This window comes from Capra hircus, chromosome 20 (genome assembly GCF_001704415.2).
Source record: "Capra hircus breed San Clemente chromosome 20, ASM170441v1, whole genome shotgun sequence".
In the NCBI taxonomy this organism is placed as follows: Eukaryota; Metazoa; Chordata; class Mammalia; order Artiodactyla; family Bovidae; genus Capra; species Capra hircus.
Window position 1 is genome coordinate 22,907,324 of NC_030827.1, and position 12,372 is coordinate 22,919,695.

Sequence of the window (12,372 nt, forward strand, 5' to 3'; positions counted from 1 at the left end):
TCCAAATACCCATGAATAGATGGATGGATAAACAAATTATGGTATAAATATAAGGATTTATTTCTGGACTTGCAATTCTGTCCCACTGATTTACAAGTCTGTCCTTATGCCAGTACCACATTGCCTTGATTACTGTAGGCTTGTAGTAAATTTTGAAACTGGGAGATATGAGTGCTCCAACTTCTTTTTCAAGATCGCTAGCTATTTTGAGGTTGTATTCAATCTATGTATCAATATATCACCAAAGATAGAAATCCAATAGTCTCTCCCCAAAATCTCTCTAAATAAATGTGTCCTTTCACTTTTGATTATTTTACTAATACATTTTCTTTTCACTTTGTCCCTAAAGTCTGGTTAATTCTCTTCATAGGCTTAAAAAACTTTTCTAAAGTGACTTTTAGCTTTCTTGTTTGACATGATTTATCTCAGCTACTTTCATATTTCATTAAAAACCTTGCGTTTAACTTTGAGTCATTTTTGGTTTTCCTTGGAATCTGCCACAATAGATCGGAAAAGAAGATGTTAGTTGGTTTTGGTTTTCCTTGTGGCTCAGATGGTAAAGAATCTGCTTGCAATGTGGGAGACCTGGGTTCAATCTCTGGGTTAGGAAGATCCCCTGGAAAAGGAAATGGCAACCCATTCCAGTATTTTTGCCTGGGAAATCCCATGAGCAGAAGAGCCTGGTGGGCCACAGTCCACAGGGTAGCAAAAAGTTAGACACGGCTGAACGATGTCTCTATAATTACAACCATCTGAAGCCCACTATCAGCATTTTTTCCTTCTTTGCTGTGTCATTTTGATTTGAGACTTTTGAAGACAAGGATAAAGTAGAAAGAGATATAGCAAATCCAGCTCAGATTGTGTTGAGTTACCAGAGCATCCTGAGAATGCCAAATGTTTATGTGCTGACCTTGGCCTTGCACAGGCTTGCTTTGACAGTTAGGGGCCCTGAAACTCACTGGCCTGCAAAGGGAAATGATGAGATGAGGAGACCTCGACCTGTGGAGACATTCTGTTTAATAAAGGAAGCTATTCTTCCTTCATCCGTTTGGCCACACTGTGGGCGGAGATCCCAGTGCAAAGCAGAGTGCCTGATCAGGGGCTGGAGCAGCAGAGAAGCAAGCCTAGGGCATAGGGGAGAGTGAGGGGTGGAGGGAGGGCTGAAGGGAGCCCCATGGATGGAAAATTAGCCCTTGTAAAGCACGTCTCCTCCCCTGCCTCTGCTGTGTTGGATTCCAACCAGAGCCACCAGGCAATGGTACAGAGATGGGAGGGCTTGTTGTTGGCTGGAGGTCACCCAAAATAGAAGATTTAAGAATCCCAACTTGCAAGGAGTGATGATGAAGTTCAAAACATTTAAAAAGAGGGCCATTATCATCGTCAATGTCAGGAAAGAACACACCCACCTCAGCCTATTAGCGCCATCATCTAGAACAGCTGCAGCAGGAGCAGTAACAACAGGCAGCTCTGACTTGGGAAAGTTTCCACCCCATCCATTGTTCCATCCAAAGGCTCTCAACCTTCCCACGGCAGGATTGCTCTTGTCCTCAGTCTCAGCCTCAAGGAGGGAAACAGCAGCCCAGGCTATGGCTGACAGCTTCCCTTGGGGAAGATGGACTCTGAGCCCTCTGAAACACAGAGTGCTTTCTTTCCCTGGAGCTGTCTACCTTCCAGGCTTCTGCCACGTTCACATCTGCCCACCCTGTGCCCACCTTAGGAAGCATGCTGTCTCCACTCTGGACCAGTGGATAGCAAACCTCAGAAGCTGTTCTAAGTCAGCGCCTGTCCTGATGCCCACCACTTTGCTCTTTTTAGGGTCTCAGTTTCCTCAGTGAAGAGGTTGGCCCAAGTTGATTGTAAGATTCTTTGCACATCGGGAGTCCCAAGAGATTCTTAAACACCCAGCTTGGTGTCTAGTACCAGCTCTTGCCTGGCTACTCCAGAAACCTTGATTTACACTCTGAGCTTCTGACTTACCCCTGCTTTCCCTTCAAAACATATTCATCTTGTACCTTATACCTTCAGGGTCTTACTCAAACCATTCCAGTTACTTAGTACCTATGCTTTCTCCATCCTCTGGAGCCTATCAGTGGGTTATCCAGATAAGAAACAAATCAGAATATACAAATTAATACTTTTCTGAGAATTATGTTTTTGAGAATCATGCACATTCTGATCACACTGCTTCACTGAGTGAAAAGCAATAAATTAAAGATACTTCAAAAAATCCAGATGGATTTACTTGAATATTTGTTATGGGCTTCCCTGGTGCCTCAGATGGTAAAGAATCCTCCTGCAACATAGAGACCTGGGTTCGATCCCTGGGTTGGGTAGATCCCCTGGAAAAAGGAAATGGCAGCCCACTCCAGTATTCTGGCCTGGGAAATCCCATGGGTAGAAACACCTAGCGGGCTACAGTCCTTGGGGGCACAAGAGTTGGACACAACTGAATGACTAAACATTCAAGTCAGAATGCTGAACCTCAGATCTCAGTTGTGGCTTTTCAAACAGACAAGTTCTGACATGAGCTGAGAATGCCAGGCATATCCATAACTCAAGATATAGAAAAGAGATTGGAGTGGATTTGCCACTAGTGAAATGCAATGTCCTAAAGCCTAGAACGAACACTGCAGACTGAAAATGGGATGTGGTCCCTGGTCATGCCACTTCCAAGAAACTTCGGGTTTAAGAAATAACCAGCAAATGTAAGCTGAGAAGGGAATGAGAGTCGGGGATGAAGAGGGAAAATATATGCTTCTCTATACCTCTGAATTTCCATGCAAGAAAGAACCTTCTGTACTTTATTTCGTTAATCTAGTTAAATATTTCTGAGAGCCGTCCAGACGCCAGTGTTCTAAGAAGCAGAGAAGCAAACAAAAATTCCTCCTCTCATTGATCAAGCATTCTAACTGAGGGAGGGAGAAAATAAACCCATCACATAAACAGAATATATAGTATGGTGGAAGTACTGTGGAAGAAATACAGAAGGAACAGGGTGTAGGGAATGTCAAGGACATGTTGTAAGTAGGGTTGTCAGAATAGGCTTGAGTGAGAAGGTGACAGGTAAGCAAACCCCCAAGGGAGGCGATAGAATGAGTTGTGTGGACATTTGGAACAAAGTGTCCAGCAGAAGAAACAACAAGTGCAAAGGCCCTGAGGCAGAAACAGGACATCTGAGGATCAGCAAAGAGGCCAATGTGGCTAGGGCAGAGGATAGGAAATCAAAGGGGAGCCTGATAGTAAATGAGGACAATGAAATAATGAAGAAACAGTTTATGTAGTGTCTTAAAAGCTTTTGAAGGTACATGGCTTCTGTTGATGAAATAGGGGGCCTCTGAGAGTTTAAGTGGAAGAATGATGTTATCTGACTTAACACAGGATCCCTCTGGCTGCAAGACTGGAAGTTGACTGAAGGGGTCAGAGGCAGAAACACCAATGGTGGAGACTGTCCTAACACTGCAGGTGAGAGGCATTGTGGATTTAGAGTGGGGTGAAGGTCAAAGAATTGATGCTTTTGAATTGTGGTGCTGGAGAAGACTCTTGAATAGTCCCTTGGACCACAAGGAGATCCAGTAATCCCATAGGAAATCAACCCTGAATATGCATAGGAAGGATTGATGCTGAAGCTCCAATATTTTAGCCACCTGATGTGAAGAGCCAACTCATTGGAAAAGACCCTGATGCTGGAAAGATTGAAGGCAAAAGGAGAAGAGGGGGCAGAGGATGAGGTGGTGAGATAGCATCACCAACTCAATGGACATAAATTTGAGCAAACTCTGGGCAATAGTGGAGGACACAGGAGCCTGGCATGCTGCAGTCCATGGGGTTGCAAAGAGTCAGACATGACTTAGTGACTGAATAACAACGAGGCAATGATAGCGACCAGAAGTACTAAGATGTGGGATATGTTGTGAGAGCAGAAGTGACCCTCTTTAGCATTAGCAGCTAGATTAGACTAAAGGAGAGAGAGGAAGGGAGACAGAGAGAGAGAAGCAGGGGAGAGAGGCAGGAAAAGAGAAAGAAATGGGAAGGAGGAGAGGGAGGGAGGGAGAGAAAGACGGAGGATGAGAAGAATCAAGGCTGGCTTCAAGTCTGTGGTGAGAGAAGCCGAGGTGGGAAATGTCCGGTAGGAGCAGCTTTGAGGAGAGCAAGGATCAGAAACTCAGTTTTGGACTTAAAACCTGAAACATCTTTTAAACTTTCAAGTGAAAAGTTTCAATAGGCAATTAGATGTATGTGCCAATGCCTGCAAGGCCTAAAAAAAACACAGCTGCATGTTAAAAACAGTTTTATGAAGAGAGACTACTGTGGAAATTAGAGGTTGAATCAGATGTAAAAAAAAAAAAAGTATTAATTTTTAATTACTACTTCAAACACTTGATTATTCATTCATTTGTTTACTTAATATCCATGTGGCCCAGTCTTTTCATGGAATCACTTTAAAATAAGCACAGGTTAGCAACTGAAGGTAAGCTTAAAAAAGAACTAGCGTGTACTTTTGATTAGAGAAGAGCTCCCAGAGGACCCATGCAGTATCACCCACACCAACAACTTTCCTCTCTTGCTCCTAGGGACAGGAACACACACTCAGAAAATGAGTTTTTCTCTCTCCCATGGAGACTTCCTGGTGAACAAAATTTCCCATTTTATTGTATGATACAGTGATAAAGACCTGGTGAACTAATATTTGCAAGTCACTCAGAACTGCTATGGAGATATGCAGAGAGTTACGCTCCAGAACAAGTTTCTCAGGCTGGCTATACATTAACATCACCTGGGGATATTTCTGAAGTACTAACGTCCAAACCCACCGTAGATAATCAGGTTTAATTGATCCAGAGCAGGCTTGGTTATGAGTAGTTTGTAGAAACTCCTCCTGGTGATTCTGATATATCTAACTGAGGTTAAGAATGTGTAGTGTTAGTCGTCCAGTCATGTCCGACTCTATGGGACCCTGTGGACTGTAGCCTCTGTCCACGGAATTCTCCAGGCAGAATCCTGGAGTGGGTAGCCGTTCCCTTCTCCAGAGGATCTTCCCGACCCAGGGACTGAACCTGGGTCTCCCATGTTGCAAGCAGATTCTTTAGCCTCCAAGCTACTAGGGCAGCCCTAAGAATATGTGCTCTAAGCCAAAACTCTAACCTAGTCTATCTGTTCAGCTGCTGAAAGGCAGTGATTTTAAACTGAAATTGAAGAAATAGTGAATAAAATGAAGTGGGTGATAGAAAGGTATAGTGAGGCAAGGAGAATGAAGCAATTCTCCAGGCAATAACAGTAGCCAAATACCAGAAGTGAGCAGCCTCTATAACCATTTTAGTTATTCTGTAGGGTGAAAGAGAGTTACGCTCCAAAGGAGAACATTTACTTCCTAATTTTCCACAAAGGCATATGCAAAATGATATAAAGAGAACACACTCTCTTATAGAGCTGGCACTGTTGTGGGAATCATTGTGTACTTAGATAACCAAAGGAATAGGTCTTTTCACTTTCTTGGTAGATATAGATTCAGTTTGCAATTTAGCATGCATTAACTACTGTGTTTGTGACTACTTTATCCATATCTTGGGATCACTTAGAAAGAGTATCAGTGAATATAATTCTACCTGGAATTTATGGGTTTTCAGAGACAAGGCTAAGATCCTCTGGGGAAAGGCTACTGGAACCATTACATCAAAATGTGTAAATCCTGAACAGTTATCCTATTTGGTGAGAGAAAAAGAAAATGTAATGTTAACAAAAAATAATGCAAGATTTGACGCTCATGTTACTGAAAACCTACAGGAAAGAATGGCCTTTATTGAGCTTTTTCCCATCTTCTGAGGAGCAAAGTCTATATCCCAGTAATTATTTTTGCTCTCTTAGCCTTAGAGCAATGTTTTGTCCACAGTATAATCATGTCTGGGGCCCAGCCTGATTAGTTCTTGCAACTTACTTCTCCTAGTCCTAAATATTATTTTTTTATCCTCTGCTTTTTTCCGTATCTTCCAATTGCTATTGGTTTGGGAAGATTAACAGAGAAGGGGATTAACAGATTTTGTTTCGAGCATAAAGTCTTAATGGTATTTCCAAAGGATTTTTTTTACAATGTATTTCACATTTTTCCTGATGACAAAAAAAGTCCTTCACAGGAAATATTTGTCTTATATGCCTATGGTAGTCATGATGGAAGGAGAAATGAGAATGGCCTTAAATTCTTGCACCATATTGTGTCTTTTCTTCAACTACACATGGTATTGGGGGACAGGGGAGAGGAAGTGGAAAGTCGTTAAAGTAATGTGAACTTGGGAAAAAAGTTTCCAATGTAAACATATTTTTGAGTTTTCTTCTGTACTCTGAAATAAATTATTTGAAACCAATCACTGTGTTATAACAAGCTATTGTTTGACAAGGACAAAGAGAAGGGATTTGTGTTCAAATTGAACCTGAAATTTGGGGCCATAAACAAACCTTAGAAATTTGTGGTGATCTTCAGAACACTAACGATGCCAGTTCTTTGAATTTGTGTAGTCAATACAATGTATATATTGAATTCATACAGTTAATATATTTTAAAGAAGCTCACCTTTGTATATACCCATAGGCAAGCATTAACTTCTAATCGGTCATCTTGAGGTAGGAAGAAGATATTGATGGAGCTGTTTTCACTGGAAAATATTTGCAAAGAAACTTTGATTTGGAAGTAGGGGAAAGTGATTTTTATATTTTGTAACTGTTTGGATACTTATTATAAAAACACAGTGCTAGAGATGAAAAATAATGAATAAGACATAATTCCTGCCCTTGAAGAGCTCTTAATATGAACTGAATTTAGAGGGTGAGAAAAAGCTAGCCAGAAGGAACAAAGGGTGTTCCAGATAGTGGAAACATCATTTTCAATGGCACAGAAATGTGAAGAACTCTAGAAATTTCCAGGAATGAAGAGCTATTTAGAGTAAATGGAGCACATGACTGCTGCAGGAAAAGATGGTATTTGAGTCTTAGATGATAAATGGAGAGATAGGAGAATGTGGTAGTTGACAGTACAGAGTCCAGCCTGGGTTCAAACCTGGATTCCTTCATTTACTAACTACTTATCTCTATGCACCTCATTTCCTCAGCTTTAAAATAGGGACAATGATACTTCTTGGGTACTGAGAATAGTGCCTGGTGTGGTTTACCAAGCTAAGACAACAGGAGTTCATCGTGAGATGATGACGACCAATGCTAAACTGGTGTCAGTGATAAGGAGAGGAGAGCCAATTGCAAGAGATGTTTCTGGAGTGTATTTGAAAGGGTTGTAGAGTGATTGGACTAGGTGAGTAAGACAGAAAACAGGAAAGAGTAAGTTAAGAATGACCATCATGTTTTCAGGTTGAGAAATCCTAGATGGTAGAGCTTGTGATCAAGATCAGAATATAGAGGAAGGAAGAGAGACATTTTGGTCATGTTGCATTTAAGATTCCCATATAACAACTAACTGGGTGCGTGCTAAGCCACTTCAGTCATGTCTGACTCTTTGCGACCCCATAGACTGTAGTCCACCAGGCTTCTCTGGCCATGGGATTCATTAGGCAAGAGTACTGGACTGCATTGACATACCCTCCTCCAAGGGATCTTCCTGACCCAGGGTTTGAACCCGCATCTCCCAAGGCTCCTGCACTGCAGGTGGATTCTTTACTGCTGGGCTACTGAGGAAGACCCAATAACCAGGTTGAGGCCTCTGTTAGGTAATTAGTACCAAGAGTATGGGGTTTGAGAAATAACGAAAATAATGGGTTTGACCATTGTGAATTCAGAAATGATACTCAGAGAAACTTTAAAATGAGAGTATATAGAGCATGTTTTGTCATGCTTAGTGCTACTCACATTTGAGGACAGAGGATTCTTTGTGACAGCGGGGGCATAGGCATCCTATATATTCTAGAAGATGTTTAGCAGCATCCCTGGCCTCTACCCTCTTGATGCCAATGGTACTTTCCTCCTTAGCTGAGATAATCAAGAATGTCTCCAGATATTACCAAAGGCCCTCCAGGGGTGGGAGTGGGGGGATTATTCCCTGTTGAGAACCAAGGACATAGAGTAACAATGGTAGAGAATGAAATCTGGGCAAATTATACACATGCTAAGCCTCAGTTTCTAAATACATTTAATTGCAAATAATTCTAGCAATAGCACAGATACTGTTGTGAGAAGCATTTTGGAGCAGTTGAGTACTGAGCAAATGGTATTTGTGATTAGCCAAAGGTGAAAAACCTGTATGTGACACAGTTAAAAGGGTGGGAGTTTTAAACTCCCTTCTCATTACAGGCGTGTTTGGGGCCATCACAAAAGATATTCATCCATCTCCACTCATGTCAGCAGTCACTCCTCACATCACAGGCAAACACTTGGTTTCACATGGCAAAGCAGAGGGCCAAACATCTTACACTGTTTTTACACAAGGATACACTGGCTATTTGTTAGATGAAATATTTTGAGTCCCACTGTATTCTCACTTTCTCTATTCTTTCTGCTCCTCCTCTATCCCCCTAATGGAGAAAACTATTGCTAATGTCAAATAACATATTTGTAGCTGTTCATGAATCTTGGTTGTCACAATTACTGGACATGAGATCTGTGGTATCATATATTTTGGTGTTACTCAGAAACATTTTTCAAAGAGCAAATGAAAACAAAGTCAGACCCCGGGTCCTGGTTTTCAACAGCAGTAAATAATTCCTTGTATTCTCTTTTGCACTAGGCACTTTTACCACATGTACTCAAGCTATATCTCAAAGCCTGGGCACCAAATGGCTCCCGTAAATCAAGTGAACTTGCTGTAGAAAATGACATAATCTCTGTCTAGAAACCGTTCCCCACGGTCTTTTGCTTTAGGGAGTAATCCATTAGCAAAACTGAAACATTGCTGCACTTATTTTATGCCTGCTTCTCCTCTTGGCTGTATCTGAGATTTGTTGGGTATTTTTTTATTTTGGTTTGTTTCCTCTTCATTTCCCCCTCCTCCCTCTCCCCCACCAAGCAATCTCGAGAAGTAAAAATTTACTGCCTGGAACCAAGAGTCACTGCTCACTCAGCTAACAAAATCTGGTTTCCAGCTAAGGGTGAAAGCAACTGGCTATAAGTGCCTCAACCTGCTGATCCTGCAAAGGCCCTCACCTCCCACACCACCAGCCTTCCAGTGGAAAATTCCTGGGCACAGAAGGGTCAGCCTACGGACAAGGAATAAGCCTGCCATGCTCCCCTGGGCACAAGGACTTTGGCATCTGGCCAAACACTGTCATTAAAAGTAGGGGCTTTTATGTTAGTTTTTCTTAAGTTCATGATTCAGGCAGCTCTTCATTATGATGTGATTTTTTTTTTTTTTTTCTCCAAGGCCAGGCCTCCACCCTCACATCTTTGGTGGAATGTGTTAATAATTTGCTCTAGGGAGATGAAAGCCTCTTTGATACAAGTAGAATAAACACATGGAACACTGCTCAAAGGTCTAATTTCCACAATAGGAGCCCAGTTTAGGAACTGAGAGTTGAATGAAGAGAACAGTTTTATTTCTGAGTCACTTTTCTCCTGCAGAGTCCCTCCTTAGCCTCTGAAGCTCTTCCCTGACTTGTCCAGCTGAGAACAATGCCAACACCTACTGTAGAACTCTCCAGACACTTGGCAACTGATAAAGGCCATCAGTAACTGTTGTAAATCCCGAAACAAGTCCTGAAACAGACTATAAAGATACTATCTTTCTGGATAGAAAGAAGAGTTCAGAGTCCTTCCAGGTGCTAAATGAAGACTAGTTTCATGATACCATTACATAGTGGAGTGGGAAAGATATCACCAAGTCTAACCTGTTCATGTAATAGATGAGAACATGGATATTCAGGGAAGGTGTATAACTCATACAGGTCTTTCAAATTCCAGCACAGTTTGTCCTTAAGACTTGTGTTGTTATAGTCTCATGGCACCCAAGGAATGGTGGAAGTAAAAAGCCAAAAACCCACTTTTCAGAGCTTCTGTGACCCCCTTTTCTGACCTCCCTGCATTTTGGGTGTCCCTCCCATCAAACTCTGAACACCACTCCAGGAGCCCTTGAACCCTCTAGAATCCCGCTCAGTGGCTTGGTCTCAGTGATCTGGCAACTTGGGGCATCTCACTCACAGTTCTTCAAAGCCTCTATTCCACGTCTTGAGGACTCTGCTTTCTGAAGCCAAATGAATACATCAAAGGGCATCCCCAGTGGGCTGGGACTTAATGGGCTACCCCTCTCAGACCTCTCTCAATTCATAGGAATACCTCATAGAAATTCACCTGAACATCCTGAAGCCAGCCTAGAAAAGATTTGAACGAGGATGTATTTCTTAGTTCCCTTTGCGCTTCAGGCTTTTTCAAGTTTTACTTTGGTATACAGGTTTGGGTACTTCAGAAGAGTTGGTTTGTGAGCAACTCGTGGTCTGATGGAGAGTCCCACTTAGGGTGTCCACAGGCCAAGGTCTGGGAAATGCTATCAACTAGGTTTGACCTTACAGAGCTTCTTATCTTCCCTTGTGTTCTGCCTTACCAGACAATAAGATGGAGATAAAACCTGCTCTAACCAATTTCTCAGGAGTGATATAAATATAATTAAACAATAGATATTAAAGTAGTTCTTTAAGTAAAAGGATGGAAAAGAGTCCAATATCTTTATAGTATATTTTTCATCTAATAATTTTATGAATTTCACACAGCAGACAAATAATCCTACACACAGTGGCTATTTCATTAATGATAGACTCTTACTTTAAACTTCCTTTCATGCAACATGAATTCATGCACATATTCTACATTATGATGATGAATTTTCTATGTAAATGTTTATAACATTCTTGCTTTTTATTGCTTTTTTGAGGCACCCAAGTATCCACTTTCAGCCCTGTAATTCAAAGGTCATTCTCTCATTTCTTTTCCAAAACTTGAAACATGACAGTGATCTTCCTTTTATCCAAATTTTGTAGCTTTGATCTTTGTTATCTCAACCTTCAAAATATATAGTTTTTTTTTTTTATCATCAAAGTCATAAAACATGTTTTGGCTCCGACACCTCAAGAGAGATTGAGTTCATTTCTTCAGTTCCTCTGTCAGATTCCTCCTTTGTAGCAATTTGCATATCCTGAGGCCACATTCCTCAGAGATACGTCCTCCTCCTCACCTCACATCCTCCTTATCTGTCTCCCTCCACTCAATACACAGTCCTTTCTAGAACACACAGTTCAAGGATTAAAGAAAAATCCCTCTTAATGGCAAATATTTTAATTCTTTAAGGCTTCATTTCCTCTCAAAGACAGCATTTAATTTGTTTCTGAGTTGACGCCCTTTCCAAAGTTGAAATGTCCCTGAGAAAAATTAGCAGTGCTTTTAATCTAGTGGGAATTAGTGGCATCTTGCCCCTTAATACTCGGCAGTGATTACCGTTTGAAACCTCTCCTTGAAAATCCTTACCAAAATAAGCTCCTTGGCAATTTATGTTCAACAAAATGTCAATATTCTTGAATTCTGTCCCCCAATCATATCCTCGTTGCATGTCCTTTGAGAATAAACGTCCTTCCTCCATGATCTACAATATGCTGCTCTTCTGGGAAAACACCATCAAAGCCTTGGAAACCTATGGTGCTGGGATGCAAAAAGAGGCAGAAAGAACAGAGATAAATCATTGAAATGATACAACAGAGATGCGTAGCTTTCCTTCAACCAACTGCAGTTTCCTTTCAAGCACTGGGTGAAACAGCATCATTTTTTTTAATGTGCCACCTCTACCAATGGCTGTCTCCTCCAGAATGCTAAGTAAAGAGGTGCCTAGTTTCTAAATTCAGCTTGGTAAGCGTCAAGCTACAAATTAGCTTGTGATTAATTAGTGATCTGCCCATAAATAGAGCAATCACACTGACCTCCAAGGAGGCTGTGTGAATTCACTTTTGCTTTGTAGCTTGCTTAAAAAGGACAAAGCATTCTGTAAAATGTTAACAAAGTTCAGCATTTGGGGATTTACAACCGTTTACTCAGTGCCGTTGCTCCCACCACTCTGTCTTGTCAATTGCTCAAGCTGTGCCCTTGTCTCATCCTCCCCTGACCTGAAACAATACAGAAATGTCAATATAATGACCCTAATACTGGTTCCTTTGTGTTTATATCTTTTCTTTTTCACCCAAAGATTCTTGAATGCACAAGCTCACAAAGCCAGGAGCCCACACATCTCTGGAATCTGGAACACGGGCTTATCAATGCATACAAGGAAGAATGTATTTTCCATATGTGGCACTGCAAGAGTTAAGTGATTAGCCTGAGACTGCTGCTAAGTCACTTCAGTCGTGTCCGACTCTGTGCGACCCCATAGACAGCAGCCCACCAGGCTCCACCATCCCTGGAATTCTC